Source organism: Ciconia boyciana, chromosome 3, assembly GCF_034638445.1.
Source record: "Ciconia boyciana chromosome 3, ASM3463844v1, whole genome shotgun sequence".
Taxonomy (NCBI): Eukaryota; Metazoa; Chordata; class Aves; order Ciconiiformes; family Ciconiidae; genus Ciconia; species Ciconia boyciana.
The window spans coordinates 8,001,148-8,028,768 of record NC_132936.1 but is presented as its reverse complement, the minus strand read 5'-3'; the positions used below and the strand labels follow the sequence as shown (position 1 = coordinate 8,028,768).

At 44.1% G+C, this 27,621-nt stretch overlaps 1 protein-coding gene across 13 annotated transcripts in view; it reads left to right on the top strand.

Moving 5' to 3' along the window:
• Positions 1 to 27,621, top strand: part of EVA1A (eva-1 homolog A, regulator of programmed cell death) — a 213,428-nt gene that overhangs the window by 165,695 nt on the left and 20,112 nt on the right. The window contains exon 1 of one of the 13 annotated variants that reach the window (XM_072858382.1): positions 9,344 to 9,395. The exons of 11 other annotated variants lie outside the window; for them this stretch is intronic. The gene's annotated coding sequence lies outside the window, so the exon portion shown is untranslated. Of the gene's footprint in view, positions 1 to 9,343; positions 9,396 to 12,692; positions 12,717 to 27,621 lie in introns of those variants that run through there. One more of the 13 variants, XM_072858383.1, reaches the window with a different exon arrangement.

The following is a 27,621-nucleotide window of genomic DNA, read 5'->3' as shown; positions in this document are numbered from 1 at the left end:
AATTTTTTTTAGATAGATAGATAGATAGTAAAGTGTTAGATAGATAGAGTTTTTAATATCTACATTTCCCTGCCTGGCATGGCTGAAGTGCCTAAGCCCAGACCTCCAAGTAGTTACCATCAGTGCTTATGTGGTATCTGCAGGTAAAATTGTGTCTGAACACCTTGAATGGGTTTGTTGAAAGCCCTGTGAAGCAGAGAAGCCCTCTTCCCCCAGCATATAGGTCCTTCAGGCCTGGGATCACATAGGCAGTTGTGGGGCAGGGCAAGGAAGCAGCTTTGCTGTCTTTAGTTTGCTCTGACACTGGTTTACCTTGGTGGCCTTGGGCAAGTCAATTAACTTCCATGGTTTAACTTTCTCACTTGTGAAAGGTAAATGCTATGCTGGTTTTACAACATAGGTGGTATTTTTGAGAGTTAATTAGTTGGTGTTTGAGGCACAATAGTTTTATATAGGGGTTATTCATCGAGTCCTTGGTCCCTTTGCTTGGGAGGGTGTTAATTGCTGTCTGCTTATTGGATGGCTCTGACGGGATGAAAGTAAAGGCATATGGAGGTGAGCGTGTGATTAACAAAGAAAGCCTGGGGCAGAACAGATTTCCCCAGGCGAGAAATTGAGTTGCTGTTGGCTGCTGGCTTTCCTTTTGGCATGTATTCCTGAAAAGGCCCCTGTTCAGGGAGCACCCCATGATGACCCCACGCTCATCTTGGGGCTTTCAGGGCTGCTCACTTGCTTTCAGAGATGCTCAGCTGTGTAAGGGCAGGAAGGATCTGAAATTCCCTCCCCCTCCTATCTGTGTGGCCAGGTGAGGAAGTCAGGAATGTAATTTCATGCACCATAAATACTAATAATTCCAGGTACTTATGATTCGAGCATGCACATTAATGTGGTGCGAGCTCTCTCCTCTGGCTGGAGTTGGTGTAATCACACTTAGGACCTGTTTGTCTTGGCGGAGCTGCCCTTATAAATGAGGTAACTTAGGAAAAGACATACCTTTACTCATGGCAAACAGCTAAAAATATCTGAACTTCCACAGTCCTGGGGAGGAGAGCAGGAGTCGGAGTAAAGCTCAGAGCATCGTCGTCCGGAGATGCAATTTTGAGCTCCTTTACAGAGCTGAGCGGGGGCTGCAGTCCCCGTCACCCTGTGCACACCACCTTTATTGGACCGGGCTTTACCATGGAGCGTGTCTTGGGGCTCAAAATGCTTTGCTCACATTCAGCCACTCAGAGCTTGCCAGTTACAGCAAATGACCTCTGTTCTTGCTGAAAACCCTGTTTTGCTTCTCAGCGACTTACATACTGAGTTTACAAGAGTGATGCAAGAGGCTCTGCTCTGCAAATAGCTGTGACAGCATCTTGGACGACGACTGCTGCTTTGGGACAAAGTACACAGCGCTCTTGTTAACCAAAGATGGGTTCAAGATTAATATGCTTTTCTTCTGCCCTTTAAAATGAAAATTAAGCAGCCTTCCTCTTTGATGACGGGAAGAGATGCTTGTAAAGGCTTAAAGGCTGTTAAACTATTTGGACATGCAGGGATGGCCTCGTTTGAACTGACCAAGGGCCGATAGTTGCCTTTTGTGTGCGTGTGTGTGTGTCTGTTTAAGAGAAGTTTTTCAAAATGAAACAAAAAAAGCATCATTTCACAACACAGAGGAAGCTAATGAAGTGATGCAGTTATGCCTCCTGCCGAATATCTGGCCCCAAGCCTTTGCAGACAAAGAAAAGGGCTTGCTCAGGTAGTGTTTATTATGCAGTGAGAGTTCCTGTTGCCGCTTTTCCCGTGCAGCTGGAACCACAGCCCTGTGCGTTTTTATGCGTGCATGCACGCACTTACTTAGAGGCACTTCATAAATCACATTTGAAAAGTGCATTTTTTTTAAATTTTATTTTGGAATTTGGCAATAAACAAGTCAACTAAGAGAAAAATCAAACCTGGGACTGGTTCAGTCACCAGCTCTGGGGGGAGGCAGGCTCCAGAGATCAACATATTTATAAGTGTGCAATAGCTGGAATGGGTGTATCAGCTACCTTTTTGGCAAGGCTGAAGTTGCTTGATTATTAAGAATGATTCTTTATTATTTATGTCACTGATCTGAGGCTGCTGTATCTCTGCAGATGTGCCCTAAAGCAGGGAAGCGAAGCACAGACTGCTTAAGTTTTATTGGAAAGCGCTGCTTTCGTTGTGAGAACAGCTTTTTACAGCCAGCCAGCTCCATCTGTCCTTGTTTTCCTTCCAGAAATGCAAGGGGCTGGGGAGAACGAGAAGCAGGGAAATGCAACTTTGATTGAAACTCTGGGGGACCATGGAAGAGAGCAGAAAGGAAAGCAAGAAAACCATAAAACCACTGTAGTGGGGGCCCGTGAAAGAATGAGACAGTCCTGACAGCGTGACAGGGCAGCAGGAGCTGTAGCTCCTCTTTTCTCAGGATGCTTTTTGACTCTTGCTCTGAAGAATCCTCCAGTTTGCAACCTTCACTACAGAGGCTGGATCGAGATTTGGTTCTTTTTGAGGTCCAAGGGAACGTGGATGTGTTTTTACTCGTTTCCCCTTGCAGTGCCTGTAATGGAAAAGGCTGTACCTGTCTATGAGAGTGACTTACGGGTCCCACTTACGGTCACTCAAAAGCTTTGCGTTAGCCTTCGGTACCCCACAGGGTGTTGGGAAATGCTTTTACCCTGCCTGTATGGAGAAGTGAGGCCAGGAGGGATGTAAAGCATGATCTGCATGAACACTTAGGTGCTTGTGTGCATCAGCCAGGAACAAGGACTAGACACCAGTTCTCCCATTCCCAGCTCAAAGGCTTGCAGGAGCCAAATGCTGTGCTGCCAGCATTTTTTCTGCCTCCATGACCAGGGCCTGCTTGAGGCACCCAGTGGGTGTTCGCCTTGTGTGGCTGATGGCTGAAGCAACAAAATGATTGTGGGCTTCTTTCCCTGGACAGCTGGGCTGGCCAGGCTTTTGTTGCTGTTGCTCCTGAGAGAAGAGCAGCAGCATGGACCATCAGGGCTGCTGTAAGGGGCACAGCCCTTCCTCACCCGGGTTGCAAAAGTCAGATCCACCCATGTGGTGGTAAAGCTTCACAACAAGGCTCTGCCGTATGGCTTTTTGGGCTCAGGGCTGTGCAGCTGCTGAGCTTCCCCAGAAGGAGAAGGCAACTCCTTCAGCGAGGCTCTCTGGTCCCTTCAGGACATGGAAATTTTTTATTAAGCCCTCCTGAGGCTGAGCTTGGGTTTGAAAGTACATCTCTTGTTTCCTGAGCTCCACTGACAAGGCTGCAGAAGGTGGCCATTGCATGCTCTTTTTTGATGGAGAGTGGCTGTGACTGCTGGGCTTTGTGCCGAAGCTGGTGCTGTCGGTGCGGCCAGAGACCGCTGCAGGAGATGGGTCCTTCGGGGCGGTTAGCCAAACTCGTGGCATTCCCGGGCATGCGCAGCGGATGCCAACCTTAGATGTCAAAGTAAGTCTAGGTGTGAAGAAATTTAGTGAGGTGCCTAGGCAGGAAATCAGTATTTTTTTTTTTTTTTGTGACTCATTTTGTTAGCATAAAGCACTTACCTTCCCTCTGAAGTGAAATTCATGTGCCTGATTGCTGTGTCATGAATCCTGCCTTAAGTGGTACACCCAGGGTGAGAAATAAAATGAGTGCAAAGAAAAAGCAAGCAGAGCCCCAGCTGCTGCTCCAAGGTTTTCCTTCCCCTGTACAGCTGGGACCAACCTTATGGTCTTTTCTTTGCTACGGCTGATGTGGTCACACAAGCAAAATCCTTCATGCCAGTGGTCACAACTCTGGTGCTCTCCTCCGGCTGTTGTAGTGACTGCAGAGAGAGGCTACCTTGTCTGCATCTTTTCTTTTTCTCTTTCCTTTGCCAGGATGATGCATTTATTTGGGTTAGGTGTCAAGCAACATCTACTGCTAGAACAACACTGCTGACTGCCAGAATCAGGTCACTGCTGGTCACTTGCTGAATGCTTGGTTATTTCAGGCCTTGGCACTCTGCAACACTTAGATGATGATTTACAAACGTCGCATTGTGGAAGCTCCCATCCAAATCACACTCTGCTTTATAAACTGCATTGGATGGGCTTTGGGCAGGGGTGAGACAAGGCAGGATACATCCCTCAGTAAATGCGTAAATGAAAACAAAAAGCAAGAAAAAAGGAAAAAAAATACAGGTTGAGCAGCTCCAAAGACACAGAGTGAAGATGTGGAGGTGGGTGGTGGGTCATTTAATCCTGTTACAAGAAATGAGAGTTTGTTGTTCCAAGGCAGAAGTGCAAAAGGTAAATAGAAATACCTTCTTCCTTCAAGGATGAAACCTGTCAGCTTGCTGACTGGTGCCTTTTATACTGCTTGAAAATAGTAATCAAACACTTAACTGTCACACAAGTAAGAGATGCTAATGGGAAGTTTTCTGTTTCAAATCAGAGTCTTAGATAATTTATGGAAGAAAGGGGACAGGACTTGTAATAATGCAGAGGTGACTCTTGGGTGCTTTGCCTTCCTCCTGTTCAGGGGCTGGGAGGTCTGATTCTGCTGAGGTGTGTTTCGGGGCATGAGAAGACATTTCCTACAATCCTCTGAACTTGTGCACCCCTGAAATCCCCAGTAAAACTTGGAGAGTGCTTCTGGTCTTTCTCACTTTTTTTTCTGGTATGTTGTAGGTTTCAAACATTTTCTCTTTGCTGGTAACGGTTGGCTGCATGGGGGAGTGTGAAGGAAATCCATTTGGACTACATTTCTAGTACACAGTTTGTCATGTCTGTAAGGACTTGAACACCCAAATGGCTTCTTCCAGTCCTTTGCTCGCTGGATCTTTGGCTTGTGCAGCCGACCTGCATAGGTGATCTAAAGGTTCACCTTTTTAATTAGCTCCGTCTGGTCAGATATGAGTTTTCTACCTGCTTCCCTAACCTATATGCTTTTATGCCATCCTTACAAAGTTAAAAAGTGTTCCTGGTCAGCTGTCAACATGATGCCTTGGTGACTTAATATAGACGTTATCACTGCCACTTTGGAAAACAGAGTTGTCATATTCAGGTAAGGGGGATTGATGAGTGAGCAGATGACGGGGACTGAATTAGGCTGGATTAAGTCTGGAAGGCTCTGGAGATTTGGGGAAAGCAACTGGAAAACCAAGAATGATTTGTCATAGTACTGTCCATGGCTAGCAGTCAATTTAAAGTTGCTCACACAGGCTGGCTTTGTCAGGATCTTCTTGTACACATGGAGAAGTAACTGCTTCACTCTTGAGTCATGCAACTGTAAGCTCCTTTCAAGAGCTCATTAGTCCACCCTCCGGTCACCAAGCAGGATGGACACTGACCGTTCCTGACAGATATTTGGTCAGAGGAGACTCTTCTGGCAATGCACTTTCATGCTTTCCTTTCCATTAGAAATGTTTTCCTGGTGACTAACCAAAATTTTCCTGTTGCAATTTCTCTGAGCCCCTTACTTCTCATATGTCCAAATGAGCATAGAAAACAGATTATTTCTTTCTGCTGTCTAGCAACCTTTATATTTTTGAAGCCTGTTTTCACGTCTCCCAGGTTTCCTCTCAGTCTTCTGCTGTTTATGGTGACAGTATCAGTATTGCCTAAATTACTGCTTGTTCTTTTTCTTTCCTCCGGACTCTCTCCTGGAAGTCCATGTTTCACTTGCAACCAAGAGCCCCAGACCAGGCACAGTATTCTAACTGAGATCTTACTACTGTTCATCAAAAGGAAAGGGTTTAGATCTTCTGGCATGAGGCCCATCAGCCACTTGACATCACTGGTTGATGTTCACCCTTGTGATCTGCAGGACTGCTGTCTGGAAAGCTGATTTTCATCCTGAATTTGCCTAGTGGATTGTTCCTGGCTGAATTTGGTATCTTGCACTTGTCTGTACCTCCAGCGTCTCAAGATCATGTTGAATTCTCTCTCTCTTCCTTTATTGCAGTCCTTCCTAGCTTGGTATCATCTGCAAATGTAATAAGCATTATATATATTCCAGCATCCTGGTCATCATCCAGGTACTCTGTGTCCCGGAAAATGAAAATATTTTCATTAGAACCGGATCTAGGACTGACCTCTGCAAAACCCCACTTGATATATCCTTTCGCTGTGAAAAATGAATCATTGATAACTACAGTCTAAACACTTTTCCAGCTAGTTTAGTTCCTGCCCTAATAGCACACCATGTTTCTGTAGTTTGATTATGAGAAGGTCCTGAGAGACACTGTTCTTTCCAAGACACTGCTGATGTGGAGCCTCTGAATAGGGAGGGTTCAGATTAACAGCAAATTAATTCTCTGGTGAAGGCAAACCATAAATGAAATGCTAGAACACACAGTGGTCTCACTGAAGGCTACTGCTCATTTTTCTTTCCTCGTTTTCTGAGAAGCAGCAGAGCTCTGTTTCTCAAGACCACATGGCATTTGATTCTAATGCTGCAAGCCAAACAGTGCATCTTTCAGAATATTTCATTTTGACTTTTGTGCTAGATGCACATGAAGTCTTCCCTCTCCAAAACACCTTTCCCAGGACAGGGGAATACTGTGTAGAACGAGTGTTGGTGTTCCCACACCTTTCTGAATAGCTGCACAGTAGGAAGCCAGCCTTGCCTGGAAATAGATTTTATTTGTGGAATTGGTAAATCCTGGTTTACGATGACACTTTTGTAGATTAAAGCATAGGAGTCAGATTACTTATCAACAATAATAAGTGAGATCCAGCCAGGAAGAATATATAATGCTGCATATAAATAGGGGCTAAGTAGGAATATGCTGTTAGGACAGTTTTATAATGTGACTGCGTTAGCTGGGAGGAAGGCAAAAATTAATTTTCTTTCTATGGTGTTTGCATTGCAGATTCTGACTTTAGCTCACCTCTGATCAAACTCTATTTATATTAAATATACAGAGACACAACTTTATGTCAGTGCCTCTGACTACTCTCACTGGCTGCATCCATAAACTGCACAGGTCCAAGGTGTGGGGTGAGCTCAAGCACTGTCCTGCATCATCCAAACTGTTTCATTGTTCCTGTGCTCTTTGCCTTGGCTTTGTCCCTTGCTAACTAGCCTTCGTCCAGCCATGGTTTGGGAGCTAGCATGGGCCAGTGACTCTTCCCAGTAAGCAGTATGAATGAAGCCACACTATGTGGGAGGGTGCGAGGGAGAAAGTTTAGCCATATGGACACAAGCTGTGCTGTGCATATTGCCCTGAGGGTCAGAGAATGAGCCTTGATCTGTCTTATTTATAAGCATAGATGTAGCAACTACAGCACACTTACAATTGTAAGAAAAGGTACAAAATACTTAGATACACATTTTAAATTATTTTAAAAGGTCTCCTTCCCCTTGTGCATCCACCAGGGTTGTTTTTAAGTCCAGATGTTAATACTTGCACATAGGTGACTTTTATTGCTGTTCACGTGTGTCTGACTTTGTTTGGACAAAGGTTCTTTTGTGCTTGAGGCTTAGTGCTTCATGAGCCGTGGGTTTGTCTTCAAAACAGTCTTTTCATGAGTGTTATTAATATCTAATTTATGGTGTGGAGCAGGAGAAAGGAAAGTCTGTTGTTTAGATTTTTGACTCATTAACTTTTTTCTGTGAGCAGATGAGTAACTCTGTACAAGGATGCTTACACATACGGTTCATGACATGACTTGAGCTGAATTATACACTCCTTACCACCAAAGCTGGGCAAACCTGGTGACTTGCTCCTGCCGATTGTTTGATAAATCAGGTCATTCAATTCACTGAAATGGCAGAAAACTAAAAAAGCAAAAAAGTGACTGACTGGATTTGTAAGTGAAATCATCTCACTTTTGACTGGGCAAGAGGGGAGAGATCAAGTTGAAGGGTGTGGGTATGAGGATAGCTAGAAGTAGGGAAAGAAGGAGAATCAGTGTCAGAAGGAAAGAAAAGCAGGGAAGAAGGGAGAGAAACTAAATCCTCCCCTTCTTGGCAACAGTAGACTCTTAATTTGCCTTAGCAGTTTGGTGAAATCTTGCTTTTCCAGGTGATGGAGAGAGGTGGATGCCTTCAAAGAATAGGTCAGTCCAAGAATCCAGGACACCTGTTGTAGGATCAGCTGAATTGCCTTGGGAAGGTGATTGTCTCTGCCTGTATGCTTAGTCTCAACCAAAGTTTCTCTTCCTTCTGTTATTGGAGCTAATATTTGGTATCTTGAATGATATAAAAGCTGATTAGCAGAAGCATTTCTTGATGCTAAAATCCATTGGTCACCACATTGTCCCACCCCAGCCACGTTTGATGTTGTGCCTCATTTGTGGCAGCAAGTTTGCAGATGACACCAAGCTGAGTGGTGCTGTTGATACGCTTGAGAGAAGGGATTCCATCCAGAGGGACCTTGACAGCCTTGAGGACTGGGCCCATGCGAATCTCATGAAGTTCAACAAGGCCAAGTGCAAGGTCCTGCACCTGGGCAATCCCCAGTATCAGTACAGGCTGGGGCATGAATGGGTTGAGAGCAGCCCTGTGGAGAAGGACTGGAGGATACTGGGGGATGAAAAATTGGACATGAGCCAGCAATGTGTGCTTGCAGCCCAGAAAGCCAACCGTATCCTGGGCTGCATAGCAAGTACTGCCAGCAATTGAGGGAGGTGATTCTCCCCCTCTACTCCACTCTCTTGAGACCCCACCTGGAGTACTGTGCCCAGCTCTGGGGTCCCCAGCACAGGAAAGGCATGGACCCCTTGGAGCGGGTCCAGAGGAGGCCACAAAAATGGAACACCTTTCCTATGAAGAAAGGCTGAGAGAGTTGGGGTTGTTCAGCCTGGAGAAGAGAAGACTCTGGGGAGACCTTATTGTGGCCTTTCAATACTTAAAGGGGGCTTGTAAGAAAGATGGGGACAGACTTTTTACTAGAGCCTGTAGTGACAAGTGGCAACAGTTTTAAACTGAAAGAGGGTAGGTTTAGTTTAGATATAAGGAAGACATTTTCTATGATGAGGGTGGTGAAACACTGGAACACACTGCCCAGAGAAGTTGTGGATGCCCCATCCCTGGAAGCATTCAAGGTCAGGTTGGACAGGGCTCTGAGCAACCTGATCTGGTGAAAGATGTCCCTGCCCATGGCAGGGGTCTTTGACTGGATGATCTTTGAAGGTCCCTTCCAACCCAAACCATTCTGTGATTCTGTAATTTGGACTCCTGTTAACATGTCTCGAGACTGGTTTTCAGCTTATTTTATACGTCACATCTCTTTGCAATTCTTTTTTGCAGACTTAGAGCTTGTTCTTAAGTGTCTCTCTTGGGTCAGGAAGACAGTCTGGAAAAGCATGCAAAACCAAAATGTGAAATGAAGAATAACCCACCCTGAGCTAGAAAGGATTCCTCAGTGGGAAACATTTCATCAGAAGAGTGGTTTCTCTTTGGAGTTCAGGTGTGTTAATGGTAACCGTAGCCACTGGCCTGCTCTTCCCAGGCTATCATTCGTTGTACTGGAGCTCTCAGCATTGTCTGTCAAATGCCTTGAGAGGCTATTTCAGGTCTTCAGACTAGTGGTGATATTGCTTTTCTTCTGACATTGTGTACGTAACAGTCCTGAAATGGCCCTGTGTACCAGGACCCACTATGTCACACCAGCACCTTTATCAAGGCATATAAAATCCCGTGGTAATTGCATAATGGAACAGAGTAGAAGAAGTAGAAGTGTACTGGGATATTTGTTTTTTTTGCACAGAATACTTCTAAAAGTTCACAGACAGGTCTCTCTTAAGTCCACACTTTGTTCATTGCCTATAGACAGACCCTCAAGATTTATCAGCTTGGTGATGTTTATGAAGGGTTGATTTTTTTCACACTTCTGATTGATTGGCAATTATGGGGTCTGCCTGTTACAGGTTTCCAGCATAGAATCAGTGATTATTTTCCTCTGTTGACAGTGTTACAAGCCAAGCTCTGAGCCTTTGGCAGTTCTCTGAACTGCTCATTGTCATCTTGAATTTAGATTTCATGATAATTAGGATGCCTGAGTTGGACAGTGAGAGTGGGCAATCTGATCTAACCCTCCATCACGTAAGTTACTATTTTTTAAGCCATCTGCGTGCTGTGAAAGCAGACTGAGAAGCTCCTCAAATTGTTAAAGGTGAAGGGGATAAAAATGCGTTTTCTTTAACAAGCCACTTCTGAGTGGTTTGCAAACCACATTTTGAGTGTCAGCAGGACATAGGAGTGTGTGTGGTCATATAACACTGTAAATAGGAATTAAACAGACTGTGTTTCGTCGATCCACGTTGCTGAAAGTTGCTCCCCACTTGCTTTTATGGCAAGACTCAAGCCCTACTCCAGCGCAGCGTGGGCTAGTTTGCTCCCTGTGTCATTTTTGGTTCTCAGTGCTTTCAGACACCGTGGGAGAAAAGGAACCTCAAGCCAAAACGGGGCACTAGACACAACCAGATGTTGGGCTGCCTTGAGTGCCAGGAAGTGGAGGGTGATAAATCAGACAGGCATGTGTTGGGGTGTGATGCCCTATGCACATGTGATTGCCATTAACGATTCGCTTTGCAAGTGCAAGCGAGAGTGAATGAAAATAACAAGGCAGTAAACAAAGAGGAGCTCGGCGTCTGCGGGGCTGCGTGCTGATTTTCAAAGGCGGCGGGGTAAGACGTACTAACTTACATATTGTCTCCATGGGACAAATGCAAGCGCAGAAAGGTTGTAACAAGGCTTCAGGAGTCAGGACTGTAAGAAAAGAGCATCAACATGAAATAAACACGTGCAAAATGCCTTTATTTATGTTAAAGGGTCTTATTAGCTAGTCTTTTATGGACACATCCATAAAAGAGAGGTTTATGCATAAAAGACTCCATTGCCTGCTTAATATACTATTTATGGTCAGGTGGACCTGCCTGCCTTTTTTCTCTTTTACTTTTTTTCCCCCAAGTGTGTGATCTAGTGTTGAGAGCAGTAACATACCCAGAGCCAAACCAGGTAAAATAAACCATGATTTTTGCAATGGGCTCCAGGCAGAACTCCATCACAAGTAGGCAAGGAAATAGGATCATTGGATCACAGGGCATAGGGTAATTCAGGCTGGGAGGGAGCTCTGAAGGGCTCTAGTCCTACCTCCTGCTCAAAGCTGGATCAGCTGTGAGGGCAGATTGGGTTGCTTGGGGCTTTACAGTAGGTAGCATATAGGATGTTGGAAAATGGGACAAATGCTGAGATGGTGTATATAGCTCTTGTGCCTCCTGCCACTTTCAAATTGTAAAGGAAAGGAAACTAACTTTTTATTCTTTGAATTGTCCCTCGCATAGGGACAGTTTTGGCTCAGTCTTAAAGGGAATGCAGTGAAAGTGTACATAGAAAGATGTCATCAAAGAATCACTGAGAGTGAAGATAGGCCACGCTTGAGGGTTGCCTGGTTAATCTTTGTGTTGGTGCAAGACTGCTCTGCAATATACTTACAAGCATTTACAAGATATCTATAGCAATTAGACGTGGGCCGGCCTTTCTGTGTGCATGCTGAAAATCTCAGCCTTTAGCTTTGGCCCAGTTTAGTTTTAAATTAGGCATTTATGTTTGAACCACAATTAAAGAGTTTTGAGCTAAGTCCCCTTACCATACAGTCATCCTCAGCGAATACTGTACACATAGGCATGGATACAGCACAACTGGTGCAAAGTGCCCTAAATTGTCTGTGTTGGCAATGCAGGGTCTGGGATGGGAAGAGAGAGAGGATTAAAACCTAGGGAAGAGGCATGTGTTTGTATACTGGGAGAAAGCTGGCTCCTGGAGGGAAATTTGGCTCCTGGCCCAAAGCAAGACAGTGGATTTAAGAAGTGATGTCTAATTTGGGGGATTCCTGAGAGACAGCAGGGTGGGACAGCAAGAGAGACACCAGTTAGGGGAAACAGGAGAAAGAAGAGTGTTGGCTGCATGAGTACGTGGGGAAGAGCTGGGAGGGGACCAGACAATTTTGGCAGAAAAGAAAGGAATCTAGTGGTGCTGAGATCACAGGAAATACTAACTTAGTGTGCAAATAAATAGTAGTAGTAATGTAGGAGTTGATAGTAGAGGAATATAGGCCATATTTGGAAAAACATGAAGTTAAGTGTTCCTAGAAAACAGAGTTGAAGATGCATGCTTTGGCATAATGGGAAACTCATTACACATACATTTAAGTATCTTCTCCAGTGCAGCCAGTGTTTTGTAAAGGTCATATGTTCATTCACAGAGTTTAAAAGCCAGAAGGCACCATGGGATCATCCAACATGATCTAATATGTGTTACTACATCTTATCCAGTTGCTTTTATACTAAGCTCTGTACAATAAACACATCCCATCTTGGGGTTCAGGTCTGATTTGGAGAACCCATAAGAAGGACAAGTCACCTGTGGCAGTGATAGCAAAGATTAGTGATCCTGACTGTTCAAGGCTTGCACTATGTCTCTAACCTGGGATGTGTCCAGCTAGTGGTTCTTGTTATGACTCCCTCTGCTAGACTGAAGTGTTCGCTGGAAGCTGGTAGTTTCTTTCTCTTAATACATCAAGTCAAGTCATCTTTCACATGCTCCATGTTGATACACAAAACATCATGCTCTTTCCATTTTCCAGCATAAAGCATTTTTTTCAGGTCTTAAATCACACCACTGCCTCATCTCTGCTTCTTCTTTCATCTTTTTTCAAGTTAAAGCAAATGGACTGCCTGAATTATACATGATGTTCCAGTTTCAGTCTCACCCGTGCCACGTAGGAGAGGTAACATGCCCTGTCCCTAAAATACTCCTCCCTTTTATGTCTTCAAGTAACGTGCCACAGTCAGAGCATTGCACTGCATATCCTTTATCCACTGTCACCTCTGTGTGTTTTTCCAGTGCTGCTGTTCCCAATGTACTACAGCTCCTCCATCCTTTAGGTACAATTTGACCTGACTCCTGCCCTGCTGCTGTGCTGAGTGATGGTTTGCTGCCATAGTTAAGTGGGCACGAACAGACTGAGGTCATCAACCCAATCTGTGGCTAACTGCCCCCAAACAGATTTTCCAGTTGGAGGGTATGTTTTGTATCTGAACAATTCAAGATTTATTGCTTCCCCTGAGGTTCTTTTAGGACCAGATTTTTTCATCAAATTGTTTGTCTAACTCCATCCTCACGTGCAACTTCCTACCCTGACACAAAATCAAACTACGCAGTGTTTGCATTCATTTAGAGGCATTCTGTTCCCTGGGGGATTTTTAGTTCATTAGCATTAACTTTGCATTTATTACAATATATCCAGGGTCGCTAATTTTCTAATATTGTAGTCCTCCAGATTGGCATAAGCTGTCTGATATTCTGTGGATATGCTGGAACTATGCTCGCCTCTACTGTGTGAGTTATTTTAAATTTGAAACTATGGCAGTGCAGGGCATGCAAAATGTTGCTAAAGCATAAAATTGCAACAAGCAGGGAATTTATGTGTGCGCTAATGTCAAAGGAATGAATTAAAATGGTGAGTGATTGCTCAGTGAAGCATATGGATGATAAGGAATGAACATACAAACTGAGAAGACATTTTTAGAAAATCCTAAATTTGACCATTCAGGCAATTAATAATGGTTCTGTCTGAAGAAAATTTGCATGTACAGTAAGTTTGATGTGCAGAATCCTTTAAACTTGTATTCATTGTTATGGTTTGCCCTGCAAAGGAGGGTGCATGTAAATGTTTCAAGCAAATAATGATCATTTTGTCTCAAGCTCCTGTAGAAAAAATACGAGCTTCAGAGGGCTTTGAAAAATGTCATTAATCGTCACTGCTTCCCCTACGAGGAAGAATGGTTTTGAGATTAGGGCTTTGGAGGGGGACTTGAAGGATCTGGTTTGTGTTTCCCAGCTCTTTCACAAACATTCATACATCTTCAGGTTCTATTTCAAATAGTTTATCTAGCAGCTCAGTAGAAGCAGGAATAACCACATTTTCAAATGCAATAATTTTGTTAGGTACTAAGCCCTCTGTAAACTCCTTTGCAGCTATGGGAGTTCCTGAAAAGACTAAACATATGTCTATCTGTACCAAGTTCCTACCTTTAAAATAGGAATAATCTCTTTCTTTGACCATTTTACTTTCATTTTCCCTTTCCTTTCTGTGTCAATTATAGGCATTTTGGAGCAGGGACACTCAAACTACGTTTGTGTGGTTCTAGGGAAGACCTCAGCCTTGTTTTTGTCTTTGGGTACAATTGTAATATGAATCCTAATTTGAAGTTGTTTAGCCTAAAAAGAAAAGTCTGGAAAGAGAGTAGGTTAGTAGTTTTCAGATACATAAGAGGCTGTGGCAGAGATGGGGGGGACTGCCTATTCTTAACCGTCTTGCTGGAGAGGATAAGAGCGTAAATTGTAGTGAAGGAAATTCGAGTTCTTTATTCAAACAAATACTACAGTAGTGAAAAGAGGGAAGTTCTGGAAGAGTCTGAATGGTAATTGTGGGGTCTACATCACAGGGAGTCTATAAAACAAAGCTAGATTGGATCCTGCTATGGGGACCAGAAGGGTAGACTAGATGACCCTGCAAAGTAATTTTCAGCCCTATTACTCTGTGACACTCAACTTTATTTTGCAGTTGCCCCAGGCTGATCTAGTGACTTGCCTAAAACCACGTAGTGTGTTGTTCATAGGGCCAGGATTTGCTGTGCTTCTCCTCTGACTATTTGCCAGTAGATCTTTCCTTGACCTTCTCTTCAGCAGTGCCAGAAGCTAACACTGCTCTTTCACTTTGGGATATTTTTTCCTGAAGCACAAAAGTCTACCTTGAAACATGAGTTTTCCAACTGTGAAGGCGGTTGGTTGTTTTCACACAGAACTTGAGGCAGGACAGGAGAAGGTGTTTGGTTTTTGGTGACGCTACCCACATGTGATTTTTTGGCTCTGTATGCAGAGCGTGGAGTGGAAAGCTTTACTTTCCAGCTGGCTTCACTCTACAGCACAGGACTCCCAGCCAGATTTCTCAGGACAATTTAAATCATCTCAGACTCTGGCTTGCTCTCTCTTGTGCAAATGGGAAGGTATGAGCATGTGCGCTGGGGGTCTTACTCCTTACCAAAACTTCTTGAGTTAGGTGTTAATGAATGGTGATGAAAGGGCACTGCTCAGAGCACAGGGGCTGCACCTGTGCTGGGAAATAAAACATGCCAAAGCCTCTCTGGTCTTGGGGGTGAGTGGCACAGCAGGACATGCATCTAGCCAGATGTTCTTCCTTCAAAACAGGGCAATCACACGTATCCCAACTGCCTGAGGGCAATGATCCAGGCTATGGCTAGCCATGACTGGGGAGAGTGCTAGTTGACATGGGCCAAGTTTCTGTCGAGGACTATGTGAACATTTAAAGAGTACAAATGATCATTTGCTAGTGCTTGGACCAATGCCCTGGGCCTCCTTAATTTGCAAGGAGAAGTGTAGCTTGTGGACCTAGAGCAGCAGTGCCAGCAGACCAGGGAGCTCAGTGCTGGGAGGACCACGCGGCTGAGCTCTGTAGGATGCTCTGGAGTTCCACCCTGTGGGGACGGCACGTCACCCAGGTGAAGCCTGTACTGATGCAGCAATTAATGACTCACACTAGAAATCTGGTGTCCAAACCTTCTAAACTCATGACAAAAGCTCTCTGCAGCGCACCCGGGGCTTTGACCAGATACCCAGCTACTCAGTTTGGAGCACCCAGACAGGCTGGGTGCCAGCTCTAACCCCATCTCCCCTTGCGTTGTGTTTTCTCCAAGAGCTGGCAGTGCTTGTGGTGTGAGCCCAGTGCACCCCTAAGGCCTGGTGGCTGGGCTTGAACATGCCCATGAACTTAATGTACTGTGCTGCTTGGGAAACATTTTGGTTGGGTTCATTTTTGAGGAGAAACAGATGGTAATTGTCAACTATGGACCAAGGCTGTTTGAAGACTTCAAAAGGAAATGTTTTTTTCCTTGACAAAGGATTGCTTTCATTCAATCAGATTTGATGGTAATGCTTGTATGGCACTGGAATATTTGAATCTAATATGAAAATCAAATTTACTTTGTTTTTTATGGTCACTGAGTTATATGCTCTGCTATACTCCTCAGTTCTCTTGCAGGCAGACACATAGGACTGGTCTCTAAACAGTTTATTGCCTTCAGCATTTGGCTTACAAGTGGGGACTGATGAAGGTGGTGGAGGGGACAACGCTGTAGCCTGGAGTGGATGTGCTCTGGTTATCTGCAGAAATGATGCAGGCTCAGCCATGTAAGCTTCCTGTGCACGTCACCTGCCTGTCATGAGCTTGTTTTGGAAGGACCACCTCTGGATATGAGAGTCGTGCTGTCCCAGGGTAGAGGTATCATTCATTATGTCTTTGGCATGTAAACTGTGACAGCCAACAAGTCTTCCCACTAGTGTTGTTTGTAATTATGGCTTTTCCTACTGACTACTGGAACAAGGGTAGCACATTCATTTCACATAATTCATCACTCAGACATCATCTTTTGCCTTTTCTGCATAATTTTTGACTGACATCTGTGCAGTGCTTGAATCCCAATCTCTTGATGCCTGTTATATGGCCAGCTGACGGGTTGTGTCCATGCAGGGAAAAGGGCAATTCCTGTGTCCAAACATTCCTCCCAAGAGGCCAGGACATGGTCTGGCTCATGCTGGCCTGGCAGTTAGAAACCTCAGCTAATTCCATTCAAACTCCACAGCAGTTACTTCCATGCTATGAATGCAGAAGGGCACAACAGTTTTGAATTTTCTCTATATTTGTAAAAAGAAAATGATTCTTAATCAAATAATAGTGAGTGCTTTGTTTCATTAAGACCCACATTTATCGGCAGCATTTTTGCAGCTCTTTGCTGCAATTAGTGTTAAAGTTGGAGCATAGAAAAAGGAGGTAGAAGGCAGCTAGGTTCAGGACTAGCTGCACAGATAGCTTTTAATCCCCCTCCTGACAGTCCGTCTTTCCTTATGGCTTGTGTCCATCTGTGTGCATGTGCCAGCAGTAGCAGAAGCCAGTGTAAGACCACCTATTCAACTCTATGTCAAGGTGTCTCAGGGCAAGACTTCCATTACTAATTATTTCTAGGAGGAGTTTGTGCTCTCCAGAGTTGGAGCTGGACATGGGAGCACAGCCCTGGTAAGCTTGTCACCCAGGGAAGGGAAATACCTGTATTTAGGTTGGCTGGAAGGCTTCTGTCTCAAGGGAGCTGGAGTGCTTGTAAATCTCTGGCTGTTGTGGAAGTGGGGAGATGCAGTTTGTCCCCTCTGTGGGTGATCGGCTTGCAGAGCTGTGTCTCTTGCTCCACTCAACTCTGATGTGGACTTATTTCTCTAGGATTATTTCTTCTGTTGGTTTTCCTGATAGTGCAATCAGGGTCTTCCTTGCTGGAACAACCCTGATAAATACCAATAGAAGAACAAGAAAATAAATAAATGCAAAACATATTCCATAAGAAACCGGACTTTTGTTTTTAGTCAGTCAAATTGAGAGGGGAAAGGAGTTTTAATATCAGACTATACCATCACATTTTTGCAAAAATGCAATAATGATTAATTGCGTACAAATGTGGCTCAAGAGCCTTGCCTAGATGGGAATGGATGGGGGATCAGAGTTTCCACATAGGAAGTTATCTTTTATCTCTGCAGTTGGTTCTAGCACAGCCATGACTGGAGAAAAGCACTGATGGGAAACAGTCTTTGGATAGCTCATTAAATCAAATGATTGATACAAGCATGGCTTGAGAATAAGTTCCACTGTAATTTTACAGAGTGGTTGTAATGGTATTTAAGAGAGAAATCTTAGGAACCCAGGAACATGGGGGAGGTTAGCTGTGCATCTATCATCTATTTTAGCTCTCTGTCATTTGCATCATTTAATTGAAATATGGAAAGATTAAAAGTCAAAGATTTCCCTTTGACATAAAAAGGAGCAACATTTATGGCTTGAATTTGGCCCAGGAGACTATTTTATCCCACCATCTCTCCCTTAAAACCTGCTGGTCTCTTTGACGGATGAGGTGCCCAGCATAATATCCTTTTACAATCACATGAGCCTGCTGGACTCTCTAACACGACCTTTTTGTTCTTTGTGTTTAAAGGGAAAGGAGGAGCATTAGGGAAAGATATGGTAATATGTTTCCTTCCTGTTTCTGGGCAGTAGCAGCTCTACGCTGTGCTAATAAAGTAGTCTGATAAGAGTGTTCAGCTTGGGCCGACTGAGTTCAGTCTCTTTTCATTCTCGGTGGAGGCTGAGCGCTGCTCTGTGTAGCTCCGACAAGTCAAGGGGATGTGTACTGCTCCATGAGGGCAGATGGTGCAGCACAGATGGTCTGTTGGAGGCAGGTACCTCTGTATAAATCAGTTTTTTTGTTACAGGCATGGCTGGAACATGCGTGCAGGGACAGTTCAGGGGAGGCCAGGCGAATTTTTTCAGCTGTCTTCTTTCCCTGTGGAGCATTTCAGTATTCAGTGTTTGTAAAGGGCTGTCCATTCGTATAACCCATAGCTGATAACATCCCTGAGCTGAATACGTGTCACGGCCCCGTGTCTGGGTACCATCCCACAGGGCTATCCCAGCTTCCTTTGCTGCAGACAGGCAGCAGATCCAGCTCTTTTCTTGGCCTGACACATCTCCAGGTCATTGGGTCCCATGTCTGTTGTGCTGCTGCGGACCTGGGATTTCATGTCCCAGATGCTTTGAGCCCTGAGGAGATGTGCTGACCTCCCAAACTAGGACAGCTGCTTAGTCTTCTGCATTTGACCTCTGGACTTAACTGAGTATGTCTGTACTGATGAACAGAATAGTGCCAAAGCCCAGGAGCTCCTGACACTGGAACTCAATGGACCCTCCTGCTAAGTTGCAGAAATGATATTTGGTGTCGCATGGTCCTGATGTGGCTTACAAGTTAGCGTGGGCCACATGCTATTCCCAGCAGGCATTTTGGATGGAGCCATCCTGTTTTGAATGCTAAGAGAGTTTAATGGCATGAAGGTTGTCAGACTGTATCAGGTGAATGTTTTGTTTAATTTCCTCACATCACAGCAACTGCAGCTTACTTCTTCCAGGACATGTAAGAGTGGAGGCTAATGCTCCTTGTGTCTTTGTAACGGTTCGAAAGATCAGATGATCTTTATTTTATCTGTCACAAAATCTTCATGGGTCTAAACAGAACACTGGAAGGACCACACACATTTCCCTTCCCCGGTTTCCTCATCACTTCAGGCACCCTTTCTGTGAAGGTGAGGGTCTGCTGACGAGGCTAGGGTCATCCCTCCTACGTGTGGGTTCCTTTCCAGATTGCAGCCACCCTCTTCCTCTACGGCCAGGTGCTTGTTGCCTGCAGATGGCTGTGGATATTGTATATTTAGTCTCCGACCTTTCAGAAGAAGGTAAACAAAACAAAACATCCTCAGATGACATCAGGCCCCCGCTGGGGACGAAGAATCCTTTCTGCCTCTGACAACGATCAGCAGAAATACAAAATCTGAGGGTAGACGTCATCTTCGTGCACAGCAAGTAGCACCAACCACTTCATCACCTGCCTGGCCCGCAGGGAAGCAGGCAGGCTGGGCCTCAGACTCCGAGGGCAGAAAGATCCAGTCTGACTATTTGTCTCACCTCTGTCCTTTCAGTCCTGTGACAGCAGATTTACAGGGTGATGCAAGCTGCGTGAGGACTGGTGCAAGGTCCTGCTTTGCACACTGCTGTGATTCCCCTTGAAAGAGTCTGGGAAGCTGTTTACGGGTGATATATCAGAGTTACCACTCATACGTTTCATTAGATGGCTGAGTTTGAATAACGTCGTAGCCATTTCACTCCTTTTATCAGCCAGCTGTATGGAGACTAGACTGATGATAGGTTTTGATTTCCAGCTCTGTGAAACTTGGCTGCAAATCTGTACTTAGGTGCCTCCAAAGCCTGTGTTGCTCTTGGGGAAATTATGCAGGCAACTCTTTGCACTGACTGTTGTACAAGCACAAAGATCGCATTTCTTCTACATATTGCCTTTTTAATTAGAGTGTGCCTCTTTCACAATGTGCCTTACTTTGAACTCTATTTGTCATAGACTTTCCATTACCTGGTGTTATCCCACAAGGACATAATTGGAAGTGAATTATTTGCTCAAGGGTGAAGAAAATAGCTTCCATGCAAGGTTTTTTTTTTTAGTACAGATTTTTCAGATAGGTTCTTTACTTTTCACAGAGAAAAGTTTGAAGCAACTCAAAGGTAGAAAGCTCTGACTAAACAGAATAGTGGGCCAGTTCTCATCCTCCACTGTAACAATAATTTTAACAGGATGGTAGAGTTGTAAACAAGGTGGCAATTTCTACGTTGGATTTGCTGAAATTCCTGCTGAACTGGGAGAAAGTTAGGAAGGAGGTTTACCTGAGAGTAAATGAGAGATTAATCTCCTGCCTTACTCCACTGAAACAGCTAATGCTTTGATCTTTGTTCAATTATTTGTTTGTACTCCCACTGTGCCTAGGACTCATGGGCATGAATCACAGCCCTCTCCTGCCAGGCTGAGGTCAGTTTTAATGCTTTAATATCTGATATATCTCCTATCAACAGTCTGCATCTGGCAGTCAACAAGTTAACAACTATTTTTCTCCTCTAACAGTTATGATCCCATGCAGTTATTAGAGTTACGGTAATTAAGGTGGATTACTTCAGATTTTAAGTAAGGTGGATGGTTATTGGAACTGCAATTAATACCATCTTGTCACTATAACCAAAGCAGGTTGTGAGGTAGATTTTATCCTATGCAGCTGCATTGATAAGGATTCATTCTCCTTTGGAGGACCGGCCCACTTTTATTTGTGAACGGAGCAAATTCTGCAGCATGTGTCTTTACGGAGATGGGCAGTCTCTCTGTTGGTATGAACAGGGGTCATCCCAGCATGGGACAGAAATACTTTGAAGGACTGTATTTATGAGTTTCTTTGCTGTTTACAGGGTCTCGTAAACCATCCCTGTCTATACCACCTCCTGGGAATTTGTTTGTTAAAGGTTTACTTGTTCAAAAGATGTTCACAGCCTCTTTGTGCTGGATTAATCCTTTCATCTGATGATAAGATATCAGGGATGGTGGGCTCAAGTTATCCAGTAGAGGGAACAAATACTGCAATACAGAGCATTATATTCCACTTGAAAGAAGTGGCAACTTAAATTGGGTGTGTGCCAGATAAAGGACCTGCACTGGGTTCAAGTTACTAGAAGCAAAGGTATGTGTTAAAGTCTTAAAATTTTTTTTTCTAAGAGTCCCAAAAAGGAAGCCTAAAAATAGAGGTGCTACAGCATGAAGTAAGTTCCTTGGCTGTGAGTTAGCAGTCTGCATTTCCTAGGGAATGTGTAATAAGAAACACTTTTAAACCCATGGCAGATTAAGATGCGTCTCCATTTACACTTTTTAACTGATTGAATTCAGTCATTTTGAAAGGTGAAGTAGGAGAGATGGCAGTTCATGGGCCTTGCTACCCAAACAGGCAGAAACTGGACCATGCTTGGCAAAGGCCACTAGAAAAGGAGCGTTGCTGACCTTCCCAGAATGACAGACCCGGGGCTTGGCTGGGGTGGCAACGTGGTGAAGATTTTCCAGTGAATCGAGTATTACGAGTAGCTGGGATGTGTTGGAGACGTGCTAGTCTGTTAGAGAGGTCTCAAGGGAGCCCCAAGTAGTCCTGGAATAATTTCTGCAGTAACTGGTGGGTAGGATGATTCAGGACTGTTTAGCCCCGTTAACATTGGAATAAATGAGATGATAAGCTTTTTGCCCAGCAATGTCCTACAGCAATATATATATATATAACTTGCATACTTGCAGCTCAGTCTTGCAAAGCCTGAGCGTGGTTAAACTGAGAGTTTAGTCAGCCTATCTGTATAATCTACGGAGGGATGAATTAGCCACCTCCCATTCCAGTAAAGTGCCTTCAATTAGGTGTTGTGAATCCAGGTATCATTTGAGATAGGGACATACATATAAATGAATCTTAATTACATGTGTGAAGGGTGGAAAAGAGCAGACTAGTGTGCATGAAATATTGTCCTTGCTGAACATTTCCTGAAGCCTAATGTAAACAAACATTTAGCTTTAAAAAACTCATGTTCTCTTAAAAAAATCATTATTATGTACTGGAAAGCTGCCACAAGCATCCAGCACTGTGTATTCCCACAGTTTTTTCCCTGTGCTCTCAGACTGCACTGGTGGAAGTAGCTGCAGGGCAGGTTTCATAAGAGCATAGGGTAGGTGCTCAGTAACATCCTCGCTGGGCTAAAACAAAACCCTGGCATTGTTTTCCATGGTGTGTATCTGCTTTTATGTGGCATCAAGAAAGTGACTATAATTTGCTGTTCCACAAAACTGGCAGTTAGTCGCAGTAGCAATTGTAGTAACACTGAGCTTGCAGTCCTTACTGCTCCCTCAGGATATGCATGAAAGCAAGATGATGCATGCTACGTGTTTTTCTACCAGGAAAAACAAAACAAAACAAAACATAAACCATGCAAAGAACTTTTCACAGTCTATAAACCAGATAATTTAAGGCTGGTGCTGTGTGTTAGAGAGATTCTGCCAGTTAAATGTACTTCTTTAAAAAAACAGGGGAGGTTTAATACTCTCACAATTCAAAAACATCTGTTGGGTTTTTCCTCAAACTTTCCACTATGCTCAGGAAGTCTCAGCCCCAAAGGAGGATGTCTCACAGGTTATGACCATGTGAATAGAAGGATTTATACTGAAAACAGTTTTGCCACTTTGTTCATAGCTCCTTGGATTTCAAGTTTGTTAATGTAGCCTGGCTTCTCATATAAGCCAAGTCCTGAACAACAGGAGCCAATGATCCCTGCATCAAGCTCTAGATCTCAAGCTAAACTGTATTTTTGTTCAGTAAATATTAATCTGCATTCACCTGTATATAACTGAAGGGCATTTAGCACTGTAGCTACCTTATACGGTTTTGTTCACTTCTAGTTTTTATTCCAAAGCTATTGATAACCTTCCCTTGTGCAGGGTTTCCAGCTTGGGCATCTCATGGGCTCCTGGGAACTGCCACACGAAGTCAAGCATGTGACCAGACGAAGTCATTGCCTTTAATGGCAGAGGTTACCAGATGCTTTCTGACAACATTCCTCAACCCGTGTTATCAAGGCACCGCTATCTTTTTGGAAAAAAAATCTAGCCCCTTGTCTAGTTCTCTGCTGTTTGATTACAGAGAGGAAAAGCTGATGAACTGATAAAGAACTAGCATGCACCATCAGATAAGTAGCACTTAAATAAAACGGAAATATTTTTTTACAGAGCATAGTTTTGCTGCTGTAATTACAAACATTTTTAATTAGACAAGGAGAGCAGATGGGAAGCATCTCCTGGCTGTGCCTGCCAGCAGACACTGAGACAAACCATGAGGAACATCCAGGGATATGATGGTTTTGTTTTTTCTTTGAAGTAGTTTTTTTCTGGATCACTTTGGCCTTACAGGTCACCAGTGGTCTGTGGACTACAGGATGGGTGACATTGCTTCAGAGGTGGACACAGAAAATCCCCTAAACATCCATATTGGTCAGTAGTCTCAGAGGAGAAATTATATTCCTAACTCTCCTAACTCTTGGAATATAATCAGGCTAGTTGTTGGCTCAGATGCTGAAGCTTCTTACTTTTTATTCAAATATTTGGGCAGTGCAGTGTAGCTGTGGATGTTCTTACTGTCCCTGGTACCTCCCTTTCCTGCCTGGGCTTCTGCTGCCCTGCCATCCTTTTCCTGTCCCTGGTGGAGGTTGTCATGGCTTTCCATCAGCTCCAGAGTGTTTCAGAGCCTCTGGCCCTTTACTCCATCCCTTTCTCCTTACTTTATCTTGGATATCCTTGCCTTGACTATCACTTAAGTGTCTCACAGTGATACATATATAATAGCGTAGTAATACACAGTAGCATGTAATATGTAATCCTTTGTATATGTAATAGCAAAGACCTCCAGTGCTTGTATAGCTTTCACTGAAATTTAAGGGAGTATCTATTGCCGCAAGTTTCACAGAACTGGTTGCTGTGACTCAGCTGATGCCTGGTAACTTGCAGAGCTGCAACCACTTGGGTATGTGTTGGCATCCTGAGCACAGAGGCTCTCCGCCCTTGCTGGCAAGAATTTCTTTGCATGAGCAATGCCCTGGCTCTGGATCAGCCACACTGGAACACACAATGCTTACTGCTCCATCAGCATCCTCCTGGGAACCACATATTGTGTCACATATTTTCCTGAAAAGTAGATAAGTTATACAAAAGACTTTCTGCCAAGCTCTATAGCCTAAATAAGTCAAGGACAACAGTTCTGTGCTATAAAAGTAATTTAAAATAGTAAAGTCTTTCTTGCATTGTTAAATGTTTGATTAAAATCACTGAACGTGATAAGAAAAAATAGGAATTGTGTCAAAATCTGAAATTTAGCATTACTCTTTGATCCAAAGTGGAGTGAATATACTTAGAGCTTTGCATAAAATTACAGTCTGTAATAAAAGTCTCCTCTGAAGAGACCAACAAACTAGTATTCTCTGTAATGCCTGAGAAATCCATATATGAATGGGCTGGTTTGCAAAGTACCAATGCAAGTATGTAACAGATGCAGTCCAGATAGGGGGAATAGGGAAGACTGGAAGAATGAGTCTGACTTCCTTATTAATCTTATTCTCCTTTTTGTGCCATCCTCTGTACTGTGTCTTCCTCTTCACTGATGAAGGACCCAGGCCCCAGATTCAGACATCCTTGTGTGCTGCAAAAAAAGGAAACCCAAAACTGACTCTCAGACTCTCCTGCTGTAGCCTTCCTAGTCTGGGATGCAGGCGGCTTCTCCTAGGTGCTGTCAGTCCCTGCTTGGCACCCTTGTAATTATTAGAGTTTTTTTCTCCCCTGCCTGCTGTCATTTCTGGAATTGAGGCTATGTAATTGAAAGGTCAGATTCTAATCATGCTCAGCATGTAAATAAAGGGAAAATGGCTTATTTCAGCAGGGTTGAACTCCATATATGAGTGCTGAGTCAGGTTTCTGTTCCTGCAGCAACCTTGCTGATAGTAGTTACCCATGCTTCTAGCAGTAGCACCTGGAGGTGACATTAATGGTTTGATCCAGACCCATCTCAATTCCCTAAAATACACTACTGCCACGCAGGTGTGTAAAGTTACTGTCATAGTCTCCTCTGGGCCTGGTGAGATTAGATGCAGCCGGACTGCTAGAGAGGTCCTACAGCTCTGGCTGGCAGAAGGTCCCTTGGGAGGGGTGTAGCTGAGCAGGCTGGAATTCGGACAAGCCTCAGCTCGAGTCTCATCCTCCTAAAGATGCATTATCTTGTGAAAATGCAGAACTCTCCTGACTTTGGGAGCAGGCAGAAATCTACCAGATGAAAGTAACTCTTCGTATCTGCAGGTATCTCTTACAAGGCTTTCTTCCTTTTGATCCATCTTTCTTTCCAAATAGAACATGTAGGGAGCAGACTGGTGCATGCGATGCTTTCCACTGTGCCCTTTGGAGACCAAAAGCCACATCAAGCAGGAGATTTATGAGTTGCTGGCAATAGATGCTTCGTATTCTGTTATTACATTTAAGATGATGAAAGAAGAACAACTGACTTTCATGGCTATGAAAGCAGGAGGAAAAGTGCCTGTGGATAGATCAAGCACATGCATCATTGGATAGAAATTAGGGTGTTTGTAGCTTCAACTCCTGATTTGAAAAGTTCAAGATAGAAGAAAAATATCTGAGTGAAAGATGTGAAGCAGTTCGTAAGATTTTAACTCAGATACACTCAGGAGAATAAATCCAAAGGTAACATTATGATTCATTAATCATCCCTAATTAGGCTCCTAAATTTAAGTAGACAGAATCTTCCCTGGAGGCTTTCAAAGGCACCCACCTTTCACTGCTGATGATACAGGGAGCTTAGGAAGGTAGCTTATTTAAGGAGGACTTCTTCATTAGGTACTTACAGGGCATGCATGGGTTGAGTGTCCAGAATAGGTGAACTGGATATTTTAATAAGATTATTGCATTTCTGGACAGGCAGAAATAGAAGAAAGCAGGGAAAGGTGTTCTGCAGCCCTGTGCAAGAGGGGGAGAGGTTGGTAAGGAGCAGTGCTTGTGTCCATCTCTGCCCCATGGAGTCTCAGTTGGAGATGCACCATGGTACCTTCATCTCCTAAAGCCTCTCACATCACAGAGCCATGTACCTGCGGGACATTTCACTGGGAGGAACGGTGAGACTGAGCTAATTTTTGTTGCATGGGCTTTGTTTCTGGACTGGAATCACTTCCACTTCTGAATTCACTTCTCTGATTGCAGCTGCCTGCGAAAAGGATGAACATCTCCTTTTTGTGGAGGACAAACAAGATAAAAGGTTTTCTGTGTTATATTTATATTCTTATTGCACAACCTTTCTGTAGTTAGCTGCTGTCAGAAGATGCAGTAAAGGGCGAAGCATCTGGGCTGCCTCAGGAGCAGTCTTGGCAGAGTGGTCCGAAAATTTGTATGAGTTGTGTCAGGCATCCCAGCTTGTACTGTTTCCCACCAGCCCAAAACTCACCAGCAGAAGAGACAGAATTCTGCTTTGGGGAGCATCTGGAGGGAGGGGCAGGGGAGGAGGGCCCTGGTGCAGGCTGTGGGGTCAGGGAGGTGTAGGTGGCTTTGGTTATGACAGGGCTATTTTCCCACACAGTCTCACTTGATTTCCGCGTGGTGCTTGGAAGTGGACTTACTGTAATTGGCATGAGTCACTTCCTTGTTATCGGTGGTTTGGAACCACTGTGCACAGAAAACATTCCTGCAGCAGGCTGAGTAACTCCCTCTTTCTCTTGGGTTTTGCATTGAGTTTCAGGATTGCAGGCTACATCAATACTGGGTGAAAAAAGTCCCTTTTTAAAATGACTGAAGGAGATGGAAAGCTGAGGTCTTGACCACTCCTGTTCGTTAAGCCTCTGCTCCATTTTTTTTTTGTGAGAGTGAAGATTTTACATGACATCCTGTTGATCAAATCCTAGCTTCAGACTTATGTTCTGTTGCACAAAGTCCTTTCATGTCTCCTGCTGTCTCCTGGGACATTTTACACTTTCTATGTACACTGTACTATACTTTTACTCTAAATATGATACAGGATGCCCGGAGGTACGGTATGGCTTTGCAGCCAAGGGATGGAGTTGATGTTCAGTGCACTCAGCCTTTCACATGGGAATGCCCAGGCCATCTAGCTACTCAAGGAGACACTTGAGAGCTGTAGGATCTGATGGTCTCCTATCAAGTGATTATACCTATATCTGACCAAATAGCAATGGCTCCCTTGTCAGATGAAGGGGGAATGCCTGGAGGCAAGGCAGGAATTGAAGGTAGACTTTGGGTGTCTGACATGACATATGTGATCACGAGAAGAGGCAAAAACTCTTGCCATGTGATGTAAGTGGGGTTTTAGTCACTTGAAAGCAGCACATCCAGCACTGAGCTAGACGGAGGCACAGGCAGCTGGAAAAGGTTTCAGCTTGCTCCTTGGCCATGTCCGAGACCATTGGGAAAAAGCCAAGGGGGTAGGCTGTGCCTCAATTTACTTTTGTTAATCAAATTAGCGTCTGCTCCCCCATGTTTCTAGCTACACAGTGGTGTTACCATTGTCACCAGGTGTAGAGTCTTCTTACATATGGGACTTCTCCT